The sequence below is a fragment of the Bos indicus genome, chromosome 11 (assembly GCF_029378745.1).
Source record: "Bos indicus isolate NIAB-ARS_2022 breed Sahiwal x Tharparkar chromosome 11, NIAB-ARS_B.indTharparkar_mat_pri_1.0, whole genome shotgun sequence".
NCBI classification, from domain to species: domain Eukaryota; kingdom Metazoa; phylum Chordata; class Mammalia; order Artiodactyla; family Bovidae; genus Bos; species Bos indicus.
Window position 1 is genome coordinate 46,095,173 of NC_091770.1, and position 21,467 is coordinate 46,116,639.

General features: G+C 43.0%; 1 non-coding gene across 1 annotated transcript; it reads right to left on the bottom strand.

Annotated features, from left to right (window-relative positions):
• Positions 1-9,197: 9,197 nt before the first annotated feature.
• LOC139186043 (U6 spliceosomal RNA) lies at positions 9,198-9,301 on the bottom strand. Its single transcript, XR_011569612.1, has one exon. It is a non-coding gene; the product is annotated as a U6 spliceosomal RNA (small nuclear RNA).
• Positions 9,302-21,467: the final 12,166 nt, after the last annotated feature.

The following is a 21,467-nucleotide window of genomic DNA, read 5'->3' on the forward strand; positions in this document are numbered from 1 at the left end:
GAAGATATTTTTTGTACAGCTCTTCTGTGTATTCTTGCCATCTCTTCTTAATATCTTCTGCTTCTGTTAGGTCCATACCATTTCTGGCCTTTATTGAGCCCATCTTTGCATGAAATGTTCCCTTGGTATCTCTAATTTTCTTGAAGAGATCTCTAGTCTTTCCCATTCTATTGTTTTCCTCTCTTTCTTTGCATTGATCACTGAGGAAGGCTTTCTTATCTCTCCTTGCTATTCTTTGGAACTCTGTATTCAAATGTGTATATCTTTCCTTTTCTCCTTTGCTTTTGGCTTCTCTTCTTTTCATAGCTATTTGTAAGGCCTCCTCAGACAGCCATTTTGCTTTTTTGCATTTCTTTTTCTTAAGGATGGTCTTGATATCTGTCTCCTGTACAATGTCATGAACCTCCGTCCATAGTTCATCAGGCACTCTATCAGAACTAGTCCCTTAAATCTATTTCTCACTTCCACTGTATGATCATAAGGGATTTGATTTAGGTCATACCTGAATAGTCTAGTGCTTTCCCCCACTTTCTTCAGTTTAAGTCTGAATTTGGCTATAACGAGTTCATGATCTGAGCCACAGTCAGCTCCAGGTCTTGCTTTTGCTGACGTGTAGAGCTTCTCCATCTTTGGCTGCAAGAGTATAATCAATCTGATTTCGCTATTGACCATCTGGTGATGTCCATGTGTAGAGTCTTCTCTTGTGTTGTTGGAAGAGGGTGTTTGCTATAACCAGTGCGTTCTCTTGGCAAAACCCTATTAGCCTTTGCCCTGCTTCATTCTGTACTCCAAGGCCAAATTTGCCTGTTACCCCAGGTGTTTCTTGACTTCCTACTTTTGCATTCCAGTCCCCTATAATGAAAAGGACATCTTTTTTGGGTGTTATTTCTAAAAGGTCTTGTAGGTCTTCATAGAACCATTCAACTTCAGCTTCTTCAATGTTACTGGTCAGGGCACAGACTTGGATTACTGTGATATTGAATGGTTTACCTTGGAAACAAACAGAGATCATTCTGTTGTTTCTGAGCTTGCATCCAAATACTGCATTTCGGAGTCTTTTGTTGACTATGATGGCTACTCCATTTCTTCTAAGGGATTCCTGCCCACAGTAGTAGATATAACGGTCATCTGAGTTAAATTCACCCATTCCAGTCCATCTTAGTTCGCTGATTCCTAAAATGTCAACATTCACTCTTGCCATCTCCTGTTTGACCACTTCCGATTTGCCTTGATTCATGGTCCTAGAATTCTAGGTTCCTATGCAATATTGCTCTTTACAGCATTGGACCTTGCTTCTATCACCAGTCATATCCACAATTGGATGTTGTTTTTGCTTTGGCTCCATCCCTTCATTCTTTCTGGAGTTTCTCCACTGATCTCTAGTAGCATATTGGGTACCTACTGACCTGGGGAGTTCATATTTCAGTGTCCTATCTTTTGCCTTTTCATACTGTTCATGGAGTTCTCAAGGCAAGAGTACTGAAGTGGTTTGCCCTTCCCTTCTCCAGTGGACCACATTCTGTCAGACCTCTCCACCATGACCCAACTGTCTTGGGTGGCCCCACATGACATAGCCTAGTTTCACTGAGTTAGACAAGGCTGTGGTCCATGTGAAAAGATTGGCTAGTTGTCTGTGATTGTGGTTTCAGTCTGTCTGCCCTCTGATGCCTTCTCTCAGCATCTACCATCTTACTTGGGTTTCTCTTACCTTGGATGTGGGGTATCTCTTTATGGCTGCTCCAGCAAAGTGCAGCCGCTGCTCCTTACCTTGGATGTGTGGTATCTCCTCTTGGCCAGCCACTCCTGACCTTGGGCATGGGGTAACTCCTCTTGGCTGCTGCTCCTGACCTTGGACATGGGGTAGCTCCTCTTGGCTGCTGCTCCTGACCTTGGACGTGGGGTAGCTCCTCTCGGCCGCTGCTCCTGACCTTGGACGTGGGGTAGCTTGCCACACAGCCACCGCTTGTGTATTGCCAATTCCAATCTCCCAGTTTATCCCTCCCCCACTTTTCCCCTTGGTACCTGTAAGTTTGTTTTCTATATCTTGACTCTATTTCTGTTTTGTGAATAAGTTCATTTGCACCATTTTTCCAGATTCCACATATAAACTATATCATATGACATTTATTTTTCTCTACCTGACTTACTTCACTCAGTATAACAAGGATTTCCTTTAAGGCTGAAAAATATTTTATCATATATGTGTGTTTACCCATTTTATTAGCGTTGATAAAATATCTCACAATTTCTTTATCTGTTCATCCATGGACAGACACTTCTGTTGTTTCCAATATCTTGGCTATCATGAATAATATTGCAATAAACATGAGAGTGCACATATTGCTTTAAGATACTGATTTAATTTCCCTTGGATATATACTAAGAAGTAGGATTACTGGATCATATGGCAGTTTCATTTTTAAGTTTTTGAGGAACTTCCCTACTGTTTTCCATGGTGGCTTTACCAATTTACCTTCCCACCACAAGTGTAGAAATGTTCTCGTTTCTTTAAAACCTCATCAACACTTGTAATCTCTTGTCTTTTTGATAATAGCTATTTTAACAGATGTGAGATATCTCACTGTGGTTTTGATTTGCATTTCCCTGATGGTTAGGGATGTTGAACAAGTTTTCATATACTTGTTGGTCATTCATAAGTCTTCTTTAGCGAAACATCTATTCAGTTCCTTTGCCCATAAAAAAAAAATAATTTTATTTATTTTTGGTTGAACTGGGTTTTCATTGCTTTGCTCCGGCTTCCTCTAGTTGCGGCGAGTGAGGGCCCTTCCAGGTTAGGTGCACGGGCTTTAGTATTTGCAGCACCCAAGCTCAGCAGTCGCGGCTTGTGGGCCCTGGAGTGTGGCACCGGCAGTTGTGGCACACAGGCTTTGTTGCTCTGTGGCATGTGGAATCTCCTCAGACCAGGGATTGAACCCGAGTCCCCTCCATTGGCAGACAGATTCCTATCCACTGCACCACCCTGGAAGTCCCCTTTGCCCATTTTTTAAATTGGATTATTACTGTTTCCAGTTGAGTTGTATGATTTCTTTATACATTTTGGATCTTAACCCCTTATCTGATACATGGTTTGCAAAGTTTTTCTCCCATTCTAGAGGCTGCCTTTTCGTTTTGTTATTTGTCTCCTTGCTGTGCAGAGACTTTTTAGTTTGATGTTCTCCCCTTTGTTTATTTTTGCTTTTGTTGTAGATGCTTTTGGCGTCATCAGATAAATCATTGCCAAGATCTGTGTTGGGGGGACTCATTCCATATATTTTGTTCTAGAATGTTCATTGTAGCATTTTTTAAAGTCTTTACTGAGTTTGTTACAATATTTCTTCTGTTGTTTATATTCTGGCTTGTTGGCCTAGAGGATGTGGGATCTTAGCTCCCCCACCAGGGATCTAACCCATTCCCCCTGCACTAGAAGGAGAAATCTCAGCCACTGGATCACCAGGCAAGTCCCTCTAGTATTGTTATAATGGAGAAAAACTAGAGGACGCCCCAATGCCCAATAATCAGGAATCAGTTTATTCAATGGAATACCATGTGGCCATTAAAGATAGTGTAATAATAGTGTAAAAGAATATTTCACTTGGAAAAATGTTTACTCTTTATTCAGAGAGAAAATATCTAAAATGTTGTATTAGGGGACTTCCCTGGTGGTTCAGTGGCTAAGATTCTGCACTCCCAATGCACAGAGTGAGGTTTCATCCTTGGTCAGGGAACTAGATCCCACATCACAGCAACTAAGAGTTTGCATGCCACAGCTATGACCTGGTGCAGCCAAATAAATATTTTAAAAAGTTGTAGTAGTATCATATTTTTGTAAAAGAAAAAGTACATAGATGTTTGTGCTCAGTCACTCAATCATGTCCAACGCTTTGTGACTCCAGCCCACCAGACTCCTCTGTCCATGGGATTTCCCAGGCAAGAATACTGGAGTGAGTTGCCATTTCCTTCTCCAGGGATGTTCATGAGCCAGGGGTCATACCTGTGTCTCTTGCGTCTCCTGCATTGGCAGGTGGGTTCTTTACCACTAGTACCACCTGGGAAGCCGCTACACATATGTTTACATATGTGTAGAAAAAAAGTAGAAAAAATTCTACTCTACATATGAGTATTCTACTCTACATATGAGTAGCAAAAAAGATATTTAAATAAAGACACTAAAAATTGATGGGATCATTTCTGGTTGGGGGAATTGGGTGATGGGATTTTTTTCTGTGTGTTTTCAAAAAATTCTAAAAACATCTGAATAATAAATGTTATTTCAAAACTTTCAAGCAACGTGGTTGTAAAACACTCACCAGGGATGGACTGAATGTACTCCTGCTGCTGCTGCTGAGTCACTTCAGTCGTGTCCGACTCTGTGCGACCCCATAGATGGCAGCCCATCAGGCTCCCCTGTCCCTGGGATTCTCCAGGCAAGAACACTGGGGTGGGTTGCCATTTCTTTCTCCAAAGCATGAAAGTGAAAAATGAAAGTGAAGTTGCTCAGTCGTGTCCGACTCTTAGCGACCCCATGGACTGCAGCCCATCAGGCTCCTCCATCCATGGGATTTTCCAGGCAAGAGTACTGGAGTGGGGTGCCATTGCCTTCTCCAGAGTGTGCTCCTAGGTGTCTACAAACTTGGCCTCTGGGATTGGGCAGCCCCTTCCCCTCCTTCTCTGTGACCTCCTTTTTCCCACTGACTAAATGTGGGTGGATGAGCTTAGAGTCTCAGATGTCCACGGTTTGCAGTTGCTGTTGTCGGCTGACAAGCCCTGTGAGGATTTGTGCCAAAGCATTCACTCATTCTTGTTATCCATTAATAGCATGTGGGACACACATGTCTCTGACAGATAACTTGCCTTCAAATGACTCACATGTATGTCTATTCCCTCACTGGGCCTCTGCTCCAAAGTAAACATAAGGTAAATGCTTCTGGTGTGTGTGTGCTCAGTCGTGTATGACACTTTGTGACCCCATGTACTGTAGCCCCCTGCCAAGGCTCCTCTATCCATGGAATTTCCCAGGCATGAATACTGGAGTGGGTTGCCATTTCCTTCTGCAGGAGATCTTCCCAACCCAGGGACTGAACCCTTGTCTCCTGTATTGGCAGGTGGATTCTTTACCACTAGTGTCACTTGGGTGGTTCAGCAGTAAAGAATCTGCCTGCCAATGCAGGAGACAAGAGTTCAGTCCCTGGGTTGGGAAGATCCCCTGGAGAAGGAAATGGCAACCCAATCCAGTATTCTTGCCTGGAAATTTCATAGACAGAGGAACCTGGCAGACTACAGTCCATGGGGTTGCACAAAAATTAGACACGACTGAGTGACTAAACCACCACTACCACCAAACATAAAGTAAAGAGGGGACAGGGCCCATCTTATGTTTGTTTGTTTGTTTTTTAAACACCTGTTACAATTTATTTATTATTTTTGTTTATTTTCATTTTATTTTGGGCCATGCTGTTTGGTATGTGGGATCTTAGTTCCTCAACCAGGAACTGAACCCACACCCCCTACATTGGAAGCATGGAGTCTTAACCACTGGACCACCAGAGAAGTCCCAGGGCCCATTCTAGAGCCCAGCAAGTTGAATCCAGGCAGACGAACATTACCTGTGTGTGGTGTTTTTTTGTCCAGGGCCACTTGAATTGGCCTTTGCTAACCCCAGGGCCTTTGTACGTACAGGGGACCCAGAGCTCCTATTTATTTATGTATTATTTTTATCAAGTGAAACTGTTAACAGTTTTTCTTTTTTTGATTGATGTATCATTGATTTACAATGTTGTGTTAATTACTGCTGCTGCTACTGCTGCTGCTGCTAAGTCGCTTCAGTTGTGTCCGACTCTGTGCGACCCCATAGACAGCAGCCCACCAGGCACCCCTGTCCCTGGGATTCTCCAGGCAAGAACACCGGAGTGGGTTGCCATTTCCTTCTCCAATGCATGAAAGTGAAAAGTGAAAGTGAAGTCGCTCAGTCGTGTCCGACTCTTAGTGACCCCATGGACTGCAGCCTACCAGGCTCCTCTGTCCATAGGATTCTCCAGGCAAGAGTACTGGAGTGGGGTGCCATTGCTTTCTCCCGGTGTTAATTACTGCTGTATGGCAAAGTGACTCAGTTATACATATACATACATTCTTTTTTATGTTCTTTTCCATTATGATTTATTACAGGATATTGAATATAGTTCACTGTGCTCTGCAGTTGGACCTTGTTATTCATCCATTCTATATATACTACTTTGCATCTGCTAAATGCAAATTCCCAAGCCATCTGTCTCCCACTTCCCCTCCTCCCCCTTGGCAACCACAAGTCTGTTCCCAAAGCTCCTTTATATTATTAGGTCACTGAAGAAAACCAGGCATAGACTGACATGGAGAAAGAATCTATGGGTGAGAGAAACAAAAGCAGTTTCTGGGACAGAAAAGTCCCCCAAACTCCTGGGGAGATTATCTTGCTGGTTGATCATCAGGGGTTATCTAATTATTTGCTCCAAATCTCAGATTCGTTATCTGCATTGGGTGGGTTGGGGAGGTTTGGATTCCATGGCCTTTTCAGCTCAAAAATTCCCAGACTGTTAGGTTTGATGGGGACTTTTCAAGTCCACAGTCTTTGAGGTGAGAAGACAGGGAGAAGAATGGAAGAGAAAAAACAGGGTAATGACTTTGTCAATCCAGATAGCTGTCTACTGTGCCTTCTTGGTTTTCTAAACTGGCACTCTCCAATAGAAGTATTATAATGCAAACTCATATGTAATTGCAATTTTTCTTTCTTTTTTAAAAGTGTTGTCTGGAAACCCAGGCTTGAGAGGGGGTGCCATTACTTTTATTTATTATTATTATTTTACAAATATTTATTTGGCTGTGCTGGATCTTAGTTGCAGCATGCGGAATCTGGAATCTTCAGCTGTGGCACACGGGATCTAGTTCCCTGATCAGAGACTGAACCTGGGCACCCTGTGTTGGGAGAGCAGAGTCTTAGCTACTGGACCACCAGGGAAGTCCCAATTTTAATTTTTCTAGTAGGTACATTTTGAGAAGTAAAAAGAAATAGGTGGAGTTAATTTTAATAATATAATTAATTTAGCCCAATATATCAAAAATATGGGGGCTTCCCAGGTGGCGGGCACAGTGGTAAAGAACCCACCCCGCCTGCATATGTAGGAGGCGAAGGAGACAAGGGTTCTATCCCTAGGTCAGGAAGATGCCTTGGAGTAGGAAATGGCCACCGACTCCAGTATTCTTGCCTGAGAAATCCCACGGACAGAGGAGCCTGGCAGCCTACAGTCCATGGAGTCATAAAGAGTCAGACACAACCAAGAGACTGAGCACACACATAGAAAATATTGTGTGATGAATATATGAATCATTGAGAGATCTTATGTTTATTTTTTGATACAAAAATACTGGTGTGCATTTTACACTTAGGGCACATGTCCATTTGGACTAGCTATGCTTCAAATTCTCAATAGCCACACGTGGCTAGGGGCTACCATATTGGACAGTGCAGCTTTAATCCCTATGAGGTAGGTAGGGCTTATTTCTCTCCTTATATAGATGGGAAAAGAGAGGCTTAGAGGATCTACAGTGCATCTAGCAGAGCAGAGAAAGGGCCCCATGCCCTTCCCTCTGCCCCTCAGCTGATTCTCCAATTCTATGCCACTCTCCTCCACAGCCTGAGGCACAGTCCATCCTCCTTGGAGCTCAAAGGCAAGTGGGGAGAGAGAAGCAATTCACTTCTAGTGCAATGACATGCCAGATAGTGCAGTGGGGTTCAGAGCAGGGAGAGGGCTGTGAGGCCTGGAGGAGACAGGTCAAGTTATCTTTCACCAACCGAATGGCCTGGGCTGGGAGTCATGGCTGGGTAGGTCTCCCTGATAAGCTGCCCAGACAAATAGGTTCCTAGAGACCCATCTCAAGGACCCATGGGCCAGACTTCCATGACCTGTAACTTTCTTATCTGTACACAGAATTTCAAGTTTCACTGAGGCTTGGCCCCGCCAGAGAGGCTTAAAATGCCCAGTAGCAAGAAGAGAAGGCATCCATAAAAATAGCAATGATAATATGAACACTAATAGTGATGCGTGAAACCACCCAGGGAAAAGTGGTTCTGCCCTTGGCAGTGCAGTATTTCCCCCAGCATCCCTGGGAGGCACACCATTCCCATACTGGAGGCCCTCCCCTTATTGTTCCAGTGCTGACATTCAGGGAGACCACCCCCACGCCAGGTTCCTGCTGATCTGCAGGGGGAGGGGGGAGTCTCAGAATATCTTTTCTTGAGTGTAGCCAACCAAGAGACCACTCCATGTGATCCATGAATTTAGGTGATTTTTTTTCTACCAAAGACCCTATAATGAAAGCAACTACCTATCAAACACGAACTGTTCGCCTTATGGACAAAAGTGTAAGGGGACAGAGTAGGGTGTGGGTTACACAGGGAGGGACTGTGTGGCTGAGCCAAGTAGGGACAGGATTGAGAACAGATGTCCATCTACAGAAGAATGGATAAAGAAGGTGTGGTACGTATATACAAAGGCATAGTACTCAGCCATAAAAGGGAACGAAACTGTATCATTTGTAGAGATGTGGATGGACCTAGAAAGTATCATATAGAGTGAAGTACGTCAGAAAGAAAAAACAAAAATCTTATATTAACACATATGTGTGGAAATTAAAAACACGGTATAGATTATCTTATTTGCAAAGTAGAACTAGAAACACAGATGTAGAGAACAAATTTATGGATACCAAGGGGGAGAGGAGTGGGCTAAAGGAATCAGGAGATTGGGATTGACATACATACACTATTAACACTATGATAAAATAGATAACTAGTGAGAACCTACTGTATTGCACTGGGAACTCTACTTAATGCACTGCAGAGATCTGAATGGAAAGGAAATCCAAAAGGTAGGAAATATATATAGATGTATGGCTGATTCATTTTGCTTTACAGTTGAAACTAACACATTGTAAAGCAACTATACTTCAATAAAAATTAATTAAAAAAAAACAATTTTAAAAAGATTCTTTCCCATATAGGCAATTAGAGTATTGAGTATACAGTAAGTCCTTATTAGTTATCTATTTAATATACAGTAGTGTGTGTATGTCAATTCCAATCTCGCAATTTGTCCACAGCCTCTACCCCCAATCCTCTAGTAACCATAAGTTTGTTTCCTACATCTGTGACTCTACTTTTGTTTGGTAAAAATATGGAAAGCTTCACGAATTTGCATATCATCCTTGTGCAGGGTCCATGCTAATCTTCTTCTGTATGGTTCCAATTTTAGTGTATGTACTGCTGAAGTGATCCATCTTTTTCATTTAGAAAAGTCCCTTTAACATTTCTCTTAAAGACAGTTTGATGGTTTTACAGGCTCTTGCTTGTCTGTAAAATTTTTGATCGCTTCATCGAATCTGAACCAAAGCCTTGCAGATAAAGTATTCTTGGTTGTAGTTTTTTCCCTTTTATCACATTAAATATATTATGCCATTCCCTTCTGGCCTGTAGACTTTCTGCTGAAAAGTCAGCTGACAGACTTACGGGAGTTTCCTTGTATGTCACTTGTTGCTTTTTCCTTCCAGCTTTAATGTTCTCTTTATCTGTGTGTGTGTTCAGTTGCTAAGTCGTGTCCGACTCTTTGTGACCCCATGGACTGCAGCACGCCAGGCTTCTCAGTCCTTTACCATCTCCTGGAGTTTGCTCAAACTCATGTCCATTGAGCTGGTGATGCCATCCAACCATCTCATCCTCTGCACCCTCTTCTCCTCGTGCCCTCAATCTTTCCCAGCATCAGGGTCTTTTCCAATGAGTTGGCTCTTCACATGGGGTGGCCAAAGTATTGGAGCTTCTGCTTCCGTGTCAGTCCTTCCAATGAATATTCAAGGCTGATTTCCTCTAGGACTGACTGGTTCTTTATCTTTATTCTTTGCCATTTTAATTATAATATGTCTTGGTGTTTTCCTCTTTGAGTTGATCCTATTTGGGAGTCTCTGTGCTTCCTGGACCTGGATGTCTGTTTCCTTTCTCAGGTTAGGGAAGCTTTCAGGTATTATGTCCTCTAATACGTTCTCTGGCCCTTTCTCTCTCTTTTCTCCTCCAGGGACCCCCATAACGTAAATGTTAGTTGTTTGATTTTTGTGTCAGAGGTCTCTTAAACTGTCCCCATTTTTTATATTATTTTTTTCTTTTTCTGTTCAGTTTGGTTGATTTCCACTACTCTGATTCTAGTTTGCTGATTTGTTTCTTTGTATCATTGAATCTACTGTTGATTCCTTCTAGTGTATTTTTCATTTCTGTTATTTATTTATTAAAAAAAATTAATTAATCATTTTTTGGCTGAGCTGGGTCTTTGCTGCTTTTGTGTGGGTTTTCTCTAGTTGCGGTGAGCAGGGGGCTACTTTTGATGTGGTTCGTCGACTTCTCGTGGATGCTTCTCTTGTTGCAGAGCACAGGCTCTCAGCGGTAGGCTTCAGTAATTGCAGCACAGAGTCTTAGGTGCTCTGGGATATGTGGAATCTTCCCAGACCAGGGATCAAACCTTGTCCCCTGCATTGGCAAGCAGATTTTTTTTTTTTTTTTAAATCACTGGACCATCAGAGAAATCCATCATTATCTTCTTGAGTCTGCTTTCCCCTTGATGTTGCTCGTTTATTTTCCCATAGAAGGATAAATGCCAAATCTTGAAACTGAAATGGAGGCTGTGGCCAACTCACACACCTGGTGCTTTGCTGATGAAGATGTCCTGGGCTTGGGGTTGGCCAAGGCCCTGGGCTGGGCAGTTGGCCCTGCTCAGAGTGATGCTCTGTCTCACTCTCCTTTCCTGCAGGGACAGTGGCGAGAGGAGAGTTACTCCAACTGCTCACTTTTGCCTGGCATCCGTTGGCACCAGGCCAAGGATGTGGATGGATGGATAGAGGCCTGGTTTGCTCTTCTCTAACACTTGGAAACTTGGCTTCCAATTAGTTATGGCCTGTATCCAAATGGGCAACAGCAGGTTCATCCTCTTCCATTATTCACTCATAAATACCATCAAACACACATACTAGAGTAAATATAACCCAGCGTATAAGACCCTCACTCAAAACCCCCTCCTCTGTTTTTTAAAAAATCGACTTTATGGACTTCCCTGGTGGTCCGTTGGTTAAGACTCTGAGGTCCCAATGCAGAGGCCCAGGTTCGATCTCTGATTAAGGAACTAGATCCCACATGCCACAACTAAAAAAGATCCCATATGCCTCAACTAAGACCCAACACAGCCAAATAAATAAATATTTTAAAAAAATCAACTTTATTGAACCCAAACCCAAATCCCAACCCTAACCTTGCATACAATAAAGTGCACCCATTTTAAGTATACAGTAGGATGAGTTTTGGCAAATGTATACACCAGTGTGAATATCAGCATAATCAAGTTAGAGAATGTTTCCATCACCCCCCACCATCACCAAATTTCCTCTTGTCCATCTGCGGTCAGTCTCTCCCACTTCTGCTTTGTGTCACCATAGTTTTGCCTTTTCTAGAATTTCATATAAATTTCATCAAGCAGTGTGCACTCTTTTTTGTCTGACTTTTGCAGTAAGATAATGTCTGTGAGATTCTTGTACATTGCTGGGTATATCAGTAATACTTCAGTTTTTGTTGCTGAGTACTATTTCATTGTATGGATATATCACAATTTTAAATTTCCCTCCTTTTGACTTTGGTTTATTCAATGTCCCCTTCCGGTGCAGGTGACCCTCTGGGCCACTTCTATGTGTGAACTAAGTTTTTTTTTAATTAAAAAAATGTATGTATTCGACTGCACAGGGTCTCAGTTGCAGCATTCGGGATCTTTAGTTGTGGCATTCGAACTCTTAATTGTGGCATGTGAAATCTAGTTCCCTGACCAGGGATGGAACCTGGCTCCCTTTATTGAGAACGTAGAGTCTTAGCCATTGGACCATCAGGGAACTCCCTGTATGTACTACACTTTTATCTCCCACCTCTTGCTGCTAACCTGGGCCCTTTCTCCCTATCCCTGTCCCCTCCTTTGCCTTAAGTTTGCTGCAGAGCAGAGCAACACTTGAAAGGCTGAAGACTGTGTTAAAATAACCATTTCCCACACAAGTAATATAAAGTAACATAAAGAGATGCCAAATTAAAAAGCTAAAAAAAAAAAAAATGTGCAGTTCTGACAGCCTACCACATCAAGACTCTAGCAGACTACCCAGCCCTCACCACCTGCTTCTTCAAAAGGCTATGCTTTTTGCCAGACTGCATATTTTACTTTATCTTTTCCCTTATGCAGACACTGCAGTATATTTGAGGATATATCACATTTCTTTCTTAAGTAATTATTTTAAATGTTAAAAACATTTAAAAATAATATATGAATATGGTTTTAAAAGATTCAAATAATACAGAAGAATGTCAAGTGAGAAGAAAAAAGTCTTCCTCCCCACATCATTCTCATTTCTCAGGGCAGCCAATGGGAACAGGTTGGTGAGAATCTCTGGCAACATTTACAGTGTCTGATGTGCATGTTGTACGTAACCCAAATAAAACTGGGCCTCCACTTTGCAGCAACATGGATGGATCCAGGGAGTCATACTGAGTGAAGTAAGTCAGAGAAGGAGAAATATCATATGACATCACTAACATGTGGAATATAAAAAGGAATGATACAAATGAACTTACAAAACAGAAAGAGCCTCACAGACTTAGAAAATGAATTCATGGTTGCTGGTGGGAAGGGATAAGTTAAGGACTTTGGGAAGGTCATATACACACTGCTATATTTAAAATGGATAACCAACAAAAACCTATTGTATAGCAAATGGAACTCTGCTCAGTGTTATGAGCCAGCCTGGATGGGAGGTGGGTTTGGGGGAGAATGGATACATGTATATGTATGGCTGAGTCCCTTCACCGTTTACCTGAAACTATCACCATATTGTTGATCAGCTATACCTCAATACAAACTGTTTTTGGTGTTAAAAAAAAAAAAATTGGGCCTCCATGTTCTTGCCTTAGAACAGTGATTGTCCATAGGAAACACAAATCTGGCTTCACTTGTTAAATAAAATATTTATTTATTTGGCTGTGCTGGGTCCTAGTTGTGGCATGCAGGATCTTTGATCTTCATTGTGGCTTTCAGAGTCTTTAGCTGTGGCGTGTGAACTTTCAGCTGTGGCACGTGGGACCTAGTACCCCTACCAGGGATTGAACCCAGGCACCTAGCATTGAGAGGGCGGAGTCTTAGCCATTGGGTCACCAGAGAAGGCCTTGGTTTCACTTTTCAAAATTGTCTAGGTCTTTGCTAGGCTTTACTGAAGCTCTCTTGAGAGCACTACAGAGAGAGGCTCACAGCGTCCACACAAGCAAGTATCTCAGTCAGGATTCTTAACTAGAAGCAACAGAAATCATTGTTTTCTATTATACTAGACAATACTGGGGGCTCATGTCATCTCTGGATAGCTCACAGCTGGGAGCCTCTGCAGGTGAGACCAATCCCCCGGTCATGTCCCAGAATTGCTCTGGTTATAATACCATGATGACGGATGAGGACTATGGCTGGCAACATTGGCTATGGCTGACAATATCACCAATGCCCACTCTGGACGCTGTTGGCAACTGCCACCCTGGAGAGTGAACGTCCTGCCACCCCGGCTGCCTTATGTTCCTAAATTCTGATTCAAACTCTGGATGAGTCTGTCTGTTTGGTGGAGCCAAGAGTTCATACCCTACCTGCAAGATAAATTGGGAGACTGAGCTTCTGGCCTCTCCTGCTTTTCTTATATAGAGGATTTTGCCTTCTATTTTTTAAAAATTTTATTTCCTTATTTATTTGACCTCACTGCAAAGTTTGTGAGATTTAGTTCCCTGACCAGGGGACTGAACAAGGGCCCTCAGCAGTGAGAGCGCAGAGTTCTAACCACTGGACTGCCAGGGAATTCCTGGGATTCTCCCCTTTAAAGAGGGGGTTCTTGGGACTTCTCTGGTGTCCAGTGGTTCACTCCCAATGAAGGGGGGCCTGGGTTCGACCCCTGGTCAGGGAACTAGATACCACGTGCCGTAACTAAGACCCAGTGCAGCCAAATAAATAAATAAACAAATAAGTTCCTGTCTCACAGACAGAAGTTTAGATGCTGAATGGACCAAAGAAATGAAATTTGCCTTCTACAATAACACCCCGTGAAGGTGAAAGTGTTAGCCGATCAGTCATGCCCCCACAGACTGTAGACTGCCAGGCTCCTCTGTCCATGGGATTCTCCAGGCAAGAATACTGGAGTGGGTAGCCTTTCATTCCCTTCTCCAAGGGATCTTCCTGACCTAGGGATCGAACCAGGTCTCTTGTATTGCAGGCAGATTCTTTACTGTCTGAACCACCAGAGAAGCCCCTCAGTACCACCCTGAGAAACTCCTTAAGAATGGGGTGCCACATTATTGCAGGTAATCCAGACTATCTCCTTGACTCTCCAGCTTGTTCATCCCTCTTCTACTGCCTTTGTGAGGCTCTCTTCTTCCTTACGGTGTACCGGGGAAGCTCTGAATGCTTATACTTTTATTGTTTTGTTCATGCCACATACATATATGAGAGAGAACAAAGTAGTGTGCATTTTTTACACAAAGCAGTGTCATACCCTGTATAACATTTGCCACCTTGCTTCTAATAGCATAGTTTTAGATCATTCTGTTTCAATACAAATAGAGAACTACTTGTTGCTTTTTGGTTGCCAAATATTCAATGTGCTGTGCTTGGTTGCTCAGTCATGTCCAACTCTGCGACCTCATGGATTGCAGCCCACCAGGCTCCTCTGTCCATGGGATTCTCCAAGCAAAATACTGAAGTGGGTTGCCACGACCTTCTCCAGGAAATAGTCAACAAACCATGAATAATTTCATACATTGTCTCCTGATGGACATTTAGTTGTTGTCAGTCTTTCAGAATTCAAATGATGTTGCAGCCTGTGCTTGTCTATTACCCCCCTGTGTCAGGAGGGACATGGCTTGGTCCAGTTGGGCAAGAATTCTGGCCCTTCACACCCTGGGGTGTGAAGTGATAGTGAGCTGGGTGGGCCTCCCAAGGGCTGCTTTCAGCGAGGGTGCCATATGCTTTGTGGGTGGATATGGAAACCTGAGTGAGACTTGGCAGGAAATCTAGTGAGAAATGTCACAACCTAAACAGTAATTATATGCACAGAGCTTTCTCTGGTGGCTTAGTGGTAAAGAATCTGTCTGCCAATGTAGGAGACATGGGTTTCATCCCTGGGTCGGGAAGATCTCTTGGAGTAGGAAATGGCAACCCACTCTAGTATTCTTGTCTGGAGAATCTCATAAACAGAGGAGCCTGGAGGGCTACAGTCCATGGGGGTCACAAAGAGTCGGACTCAACTAAATAAACAACAACAACAACAGAGCTTTACATTTCTTATTCCACTGAGACTGGCTGCCATTACCCGGAGCCACAAGACTTGATGAAATGGCCAAATTAGAGGAAGTGGTTGGGACTCGTTTGGCAGTTTGGCACAATACCGTTTGGACATTTGGATAATGACCGAGCAATTCAAATTCTTAATTTTAGGGATAGATTTAGAGGCTGGTCCTTCCACTGTCAGACTGACATGAAGATTTTTGGTTGCCTGACCTCTCAGCATTCACTTCTTATTCTGGATGTGGCAGCCCCATCTCCTTCTAGGGAAATACACATCCAAGGTCAGGTGGCAAGCAGTCATCACTAGCCAGAGAGTGAGGCCACGTGACTCCATCTGGGCCAACGAGAGCTTCTCTCCTGGACTTTGACTCCTGCATGAGGTGATGGTAGAACCAGAGAAATGTGGCTGGTGTTGACTCATGCTAGAAGGCACCCCAATAGATGTCAGCTCAGTTCTGGCTCCCTGGGTCCCTTACTCTAACCTTTCTACTTTTTGCTTCTTCTGCTTCATTCCACCTTCTCATCAATGCCCTTTTCTGCTGAGGTTGCCAGGTTGGCTCTGTTGCTAGAGACCAGCAAGCCTGAACTTGATCTCTGGCTTCTGCAGGAAGGCTACAACAGTGACCTCAGGAGCCCTTCCCCCAACTCCCCATAGTCTGTATCCACCCAGTTTCTCCTGCTTTGGTCCAGCCTGGTCCACACTCTACCCCTGTTGCCGGCTCCATCCCTCCATCATTCCAGGTTCTTCCTTCCTGCTGTGGACCTGCTTGACCCAACCCATACCTCCCTCACTCCTGCACCCAACCTAGGGGCTATGGTCAGAGCCAGCCTTGCCCATTTTCTCCCTTAACCTCTTGTGCCAAGCCCACTTTTGCTCTCCCTCCAAAGCTTCAGTCTCTTGGTGCTCCCCCTGATATCAGGCCATCTAATCCCCAGAGATAGGGCTCAGTTTCTCCTGGACCCTGTGGCTTTTCCCCTGGCCACCGTGGGGACAGATAGCAGGGTCCTCTGGTCTGGTTGCATGGGACAGAGGGCAGAACTGAGAAGAAGGAAGATGGAGAGAGAGTGAATCATGGGGAGAGAGAGAGGCCTGTGAAAAGGAAATGAATGCATACACTTTGGTGAGTGCCAGGATTCTGTGATTCGAGGGTCCCAGAAAGCTCTCCTTACTTTAGTACAGTTTTAGCAGCCTGAGTTAGTACAGGATCTTCATGCAAATAAACACAGTAAAATTGCAAACCCATTAAACTCTAGACACTGTTATTTGCATTGGTTTATCAGTAAGACCTAACAAAGAGCCAGCACAAAGAGGGATAAGACACAGATGTTTTACTTACTTTTGTTTTATTTATTTTGGGCTGTGCTGGGTGATGGTTGCTGTGTGCGGGCTTCTCACTGCAGTGGCTTCTCTTATTGCAGAGCTCAGGTTCTAGGGTGTGCAGACTTCAGTATCTGCAGCATGTAGGCTCGGGCTTAGTATTCCATTATAGGGATATGCCACATCTGGAAGGGCTGGTGAAAGCCTGGCCTGGGCAGGAAGAAGTGGGGGTGATTTTAAGGAACAGGAGGCAGAAGTGTTTGGGGAGATGGGGTGATGAGAGGGGAAAGTGAGTTGGGAGAGGGGAGGAAAGGGTGGAAGCCGGTTGTTGACAAGCTGTTCTCTGGGCTTTGACAGTCTCCAGCTCCGTCTGCAGAATGGGTCCAGGCAGGCGAACGGAGCAACGGCTGTGCGGGGTAACTTGGAAGAGAAGCCGGATGGAGAGGCCAGAGAGGCATCCTCTCACCCACCTCTCATCCCCAAACTGTCCCGCCTTCCAGCCCAACCAGCGGCTCTGGGGAAACAGACAGCGAGCCCTGTGCAGGCGCTCTGGGTTTTCCTTCCTCCCCATCTATCCTCCTGCATTTCAGGGAGAGTAAAGACCCAGCCAACCCGCAGAGCATGAAGGCCAATCTGGCTGTAAAGTGCGTGCTCACTCGCTAAGTTGTGTGGGACTCTTTGCAATTCCATGGACTGTAGCCCACCAGTCTCTTCTGTCCATGGGATTTCCCAGACAAGAATACTGGAGTGGGTTGCCATTTCCTTCTCCAGGGGATCTTTCTGACCCAGGGATTGAACTCGCAGCTCCTGCATTGCAGGCAGATTCTTTACAGCTGAGCCACTGGGGAAGCCCAGGGACTTAAATAGATTCATCTGTTGATATACCTATCTAAGTATTTACACATCTTCATAACAGCGTCATTCGTAAGAGCCAAAAGGTGGAAACATCCAAATATCCATGAATAGATGAATGGATAAACCAAATGTGGCATATCCCTATATCGGAATGCTATTCATCCATACAAAGGGGTGAAATTCCAGCAACTAAAAAGTAAAAATGGGTAGATATAACAAAACAAAAACGGATTCAGAGATACCAGATTTAGATACAGAGATCAAACAAGCGGTTACTAGTGGGGAGCGGCAAAATAGGGGTAGGGAATTAAGAGGTACAGACTGTTAAGTATGACATAAGTAAGGTACAAGCATGTTATATATAGCACAGGGAATACAGCCAACATTTTACACTAACTTTAAATGGAGAATAATCTATAAAAATATTGACTCACGATATTGTACTCCTGAAACTAATATAATGCTACAGATCCACTTTAGGGGAAAAAAGTGTTATGGTATAAAGTCCTCAGGCTTGGTCATATAAAGTTTTACAGTATAAAAAAGGGGATAAAATTCTGACACATGCTACAATGTGGATGAACCTTGAACAAATTATGAGAGAAATAAGCCAGACATAAAAGGACAAATATTGTATGTTTCCATTCACATGCAGTACACAGAATAGGCACATTTGTAAAGACAGAAAACAGGAGCATGGTTGTCAGGGGTTGAGGGTCGGAAGAGGTGAGGAGTTATTGTTTAATGGGTACAGGGTTTCATTTTGGGAAGATGAAGCGTTCTGATAATCATGATAATTACATAACACTGTGAATATATTTAATGCCACTGAACTGTACATTTAAAAGTGGAAATTTTATATTATGTGTATTTACCCATAATGAAAACAAAATAATATGTGGAATATTGTTCAGTTGCTAAATCATGTCCAACTCTTTGTGACCCCATGGACTGCAGCATGGTAGGCTTCCCTGTGCTTCACTATCTCCCAGAGTTTGCTCAAACTCATGTCCATTGACTTGGTGATGCCATATAACCATCTCATCCTCTGTCGCCCCCTTCTCCTCCTGCCCTCAATCTTTCCCAGCATCAGGGTCTTTTCCAATGAGCTGGCTCTTCGCATCAGGTGGCCAAAGTGTCGGAGCTTCAGCTTCAGTGTCAGTCCTTCCAATTAATATTCAGAGTTGATTTCCTTTAGGATTGACTGGTTTGATCTTGCTGTCCAAGGGACTCTCAAGAATCTAATACAATCTGTTCAAAAGACTAATGTTTTCTGATCGGTCTTCCCCATCTCTTCTCCTTGTCCCCATTCTTGGTGTCACTCCTGACCCTAACTCATCATTGGCAGATATCACTGGATCCTTCCAGACATATTTTATAGACATGCTTGTCCTTAATCATATTTCAACTTTAAACAAATAGAATTACAGTGTTTACTATCCTGCAACTTTTTTCACTTGCTAATATCATAGCCATCTTTTTGATATTTTAGAAAATTATTTATTTACTTTTGGCTGCATTGGGTCTTAGTTGTGATGCACAGCCTCTCTAGTTGAGGCATAAGTGCTCAGTAATTGTGGCCCATGGGCTTAGTTGTCCCACAGCACGTGGGATCTTAGTTCCCTGACCATGGAGCAAACGCATGTCCCCTGTGTTGGAGGGTGGATTCTTAACCACTGGACCACCATGGAAGTCTCCCGTCTTTTTGTTTCTGTATAGACTTCATTCTGTAGAGGGTTGCATTTTGGGACACCTCATTATTTAACTAGTTTTCTCTTGGTAAACATTTATTTTGCCCTATAAATTATGCTGCATAAAAATCTTTATAAGGCACATTAATCATCTTTTATATACCTGTGGGAATATATCTGTTGAGTAAATTCCCATAGAAGGGAATTCTGGGTCAAAGGACATGTGTGTTAAAAGTGTTTATAGATATTACAAAATTATTGTGCAAAAAGCATTCACCTATTTACATTCTTATCTGTGGATTCATTGTTCCTCCCTTTGGCCCTTCCTCATTTCCTTCCCTGCCTTTCCCCTCTCTCCCACTCCCTCTTTCCTTTCTTCCACCTAATGAACAGGCAAGCAAAAGCTTTACCTTTTCCATTGTGACATGGCAAGAATAAAAATAAAATATATATTACAATGTCTCATAGCTTGTTGGTCTAGCTGGTTTTCTGGCATCCAACTCTCGGCTATATTCATCTTTTTGCTTTAATTCACATCATGTTACTACTGTAGGACTTAAGATATCTTGAAATGTTTGGGGCTTGTGCATTCCTTTTGTCTTGCTGAGGCAAGTTTTTTTTTTTTTAATTTTTATTGGAGTATAATTGTTTTACAATATTGTGTTAGTTTTTACTGTACAGCAAAGTGAATCAGCTTTATGTATACATAAAGTGTACATAGAGTGAGTGAAAGTCGTTCGGTCATGTCCAACTCTTTGCGACCCCATGGACTATACAACTCTTGGAATTCTCCAGGCCAGAATACTGGAGCGGGTAGCCTTTCCCTTCTCCAGTGGATCTTCCCAACCCAGGTATCGAACCCAGGTCTCCCGCATTACTGGCAAATTCTTTACCATATGAACCACCAGGGAAGCCCCTCTTTTTTTGGATTTCCTTCCCATTTAGGTGACCACAGAGCACTGAGTAGAGTGTCCTGTGTTCTACAGTAGATTCTTATAAAGTTTAAAATACATCTTTCATCCTAAGCAATGACTGCTTTGCTCAGGATATAATTTATTTTTATTTTATTTTTGGCTGCGTGAGGTCTTCGTTGCTGCGCCCAGGCTTTTTCTATTTGCAGCGAGTGGGGGCTACTCTCTTGCTGCAGTGCTGGGGCTCTAGGCACTCAGGCTCAGTAGCTGCGATTCTCTAGAGTGAGAGCTCTAGAATGCTGGCTCAGTGGTTGTGGCCCATGGGATTACTTGCTCTGAGGCATGTGAGATGTTTCCAGATCAGGGATCAAACCCATGTCCCTTGCACTGGCAGGAGGATTCTTAACCATTAGACCACCAGGGACATTCACTCGGGGTATAATTTTTGTTTTGACTTACAATCACACCTTCTTTGTATGAAAATTGCCCTTTAAAACTATTTAAAATAGTTTTAAATTTAATTTTATGAATAAGTGATACATTTACATGGCTCATAATCCAAAAATATAATTTGGTGTTAAAAGTCTGTCTTTGTTCCTTATTTTGTATCTGCTATTTCTACCACCTTTCCTATCCTCTGAAACCTTGTGTTTAGTTTCTTATATATCCTTCCAGTATTTCTTTATGAAAATACAAGGAAGTAAATATGGATTCTTACCCCTCTCTTTTTACACAGAATATAGTTTATTATTTCTGCAACATTTTTTCCTTGCTAGTTATTGGCATACCTTGGAGAAGATGGAGAGTTTTCTCATTCGTTTTCATGGTTGTGTGTATATATATATGATATTCTATTATGGAGGGACCTTATTTCTTTAACTAGTCCTCTATTGCATAGGAACCTGGAATGTCAGGTCCATGAATCAAGGCAAATTGGAAGTGGTCAAACAAGAGATGGCAAGAGTGAATGTCGACATTCTAGGAATCAGTGAACATTTCAGGACTGGAATTGGTGAATTTAACTCAGATGACCATTATATCTACTACTGTGGGCACGAATCCCTCAGAAGAAATGGAGTGGCCATCATGGTCAACAAAAGAGTCCGAAATGCAGTACTTGGATGCAATCTCAAAAACGACAGAATGATCTCTGTTTCCAAGGCAAACCATTCAATATCACAGTAATCCAAGTCTATGCCCCAACCAGTAATGCTGAAGAAGCTGAAGTTGAACGGTTCTATGAAGACCTACAAGACCTTTTAGAACTAACACCCCCAAAAGATGT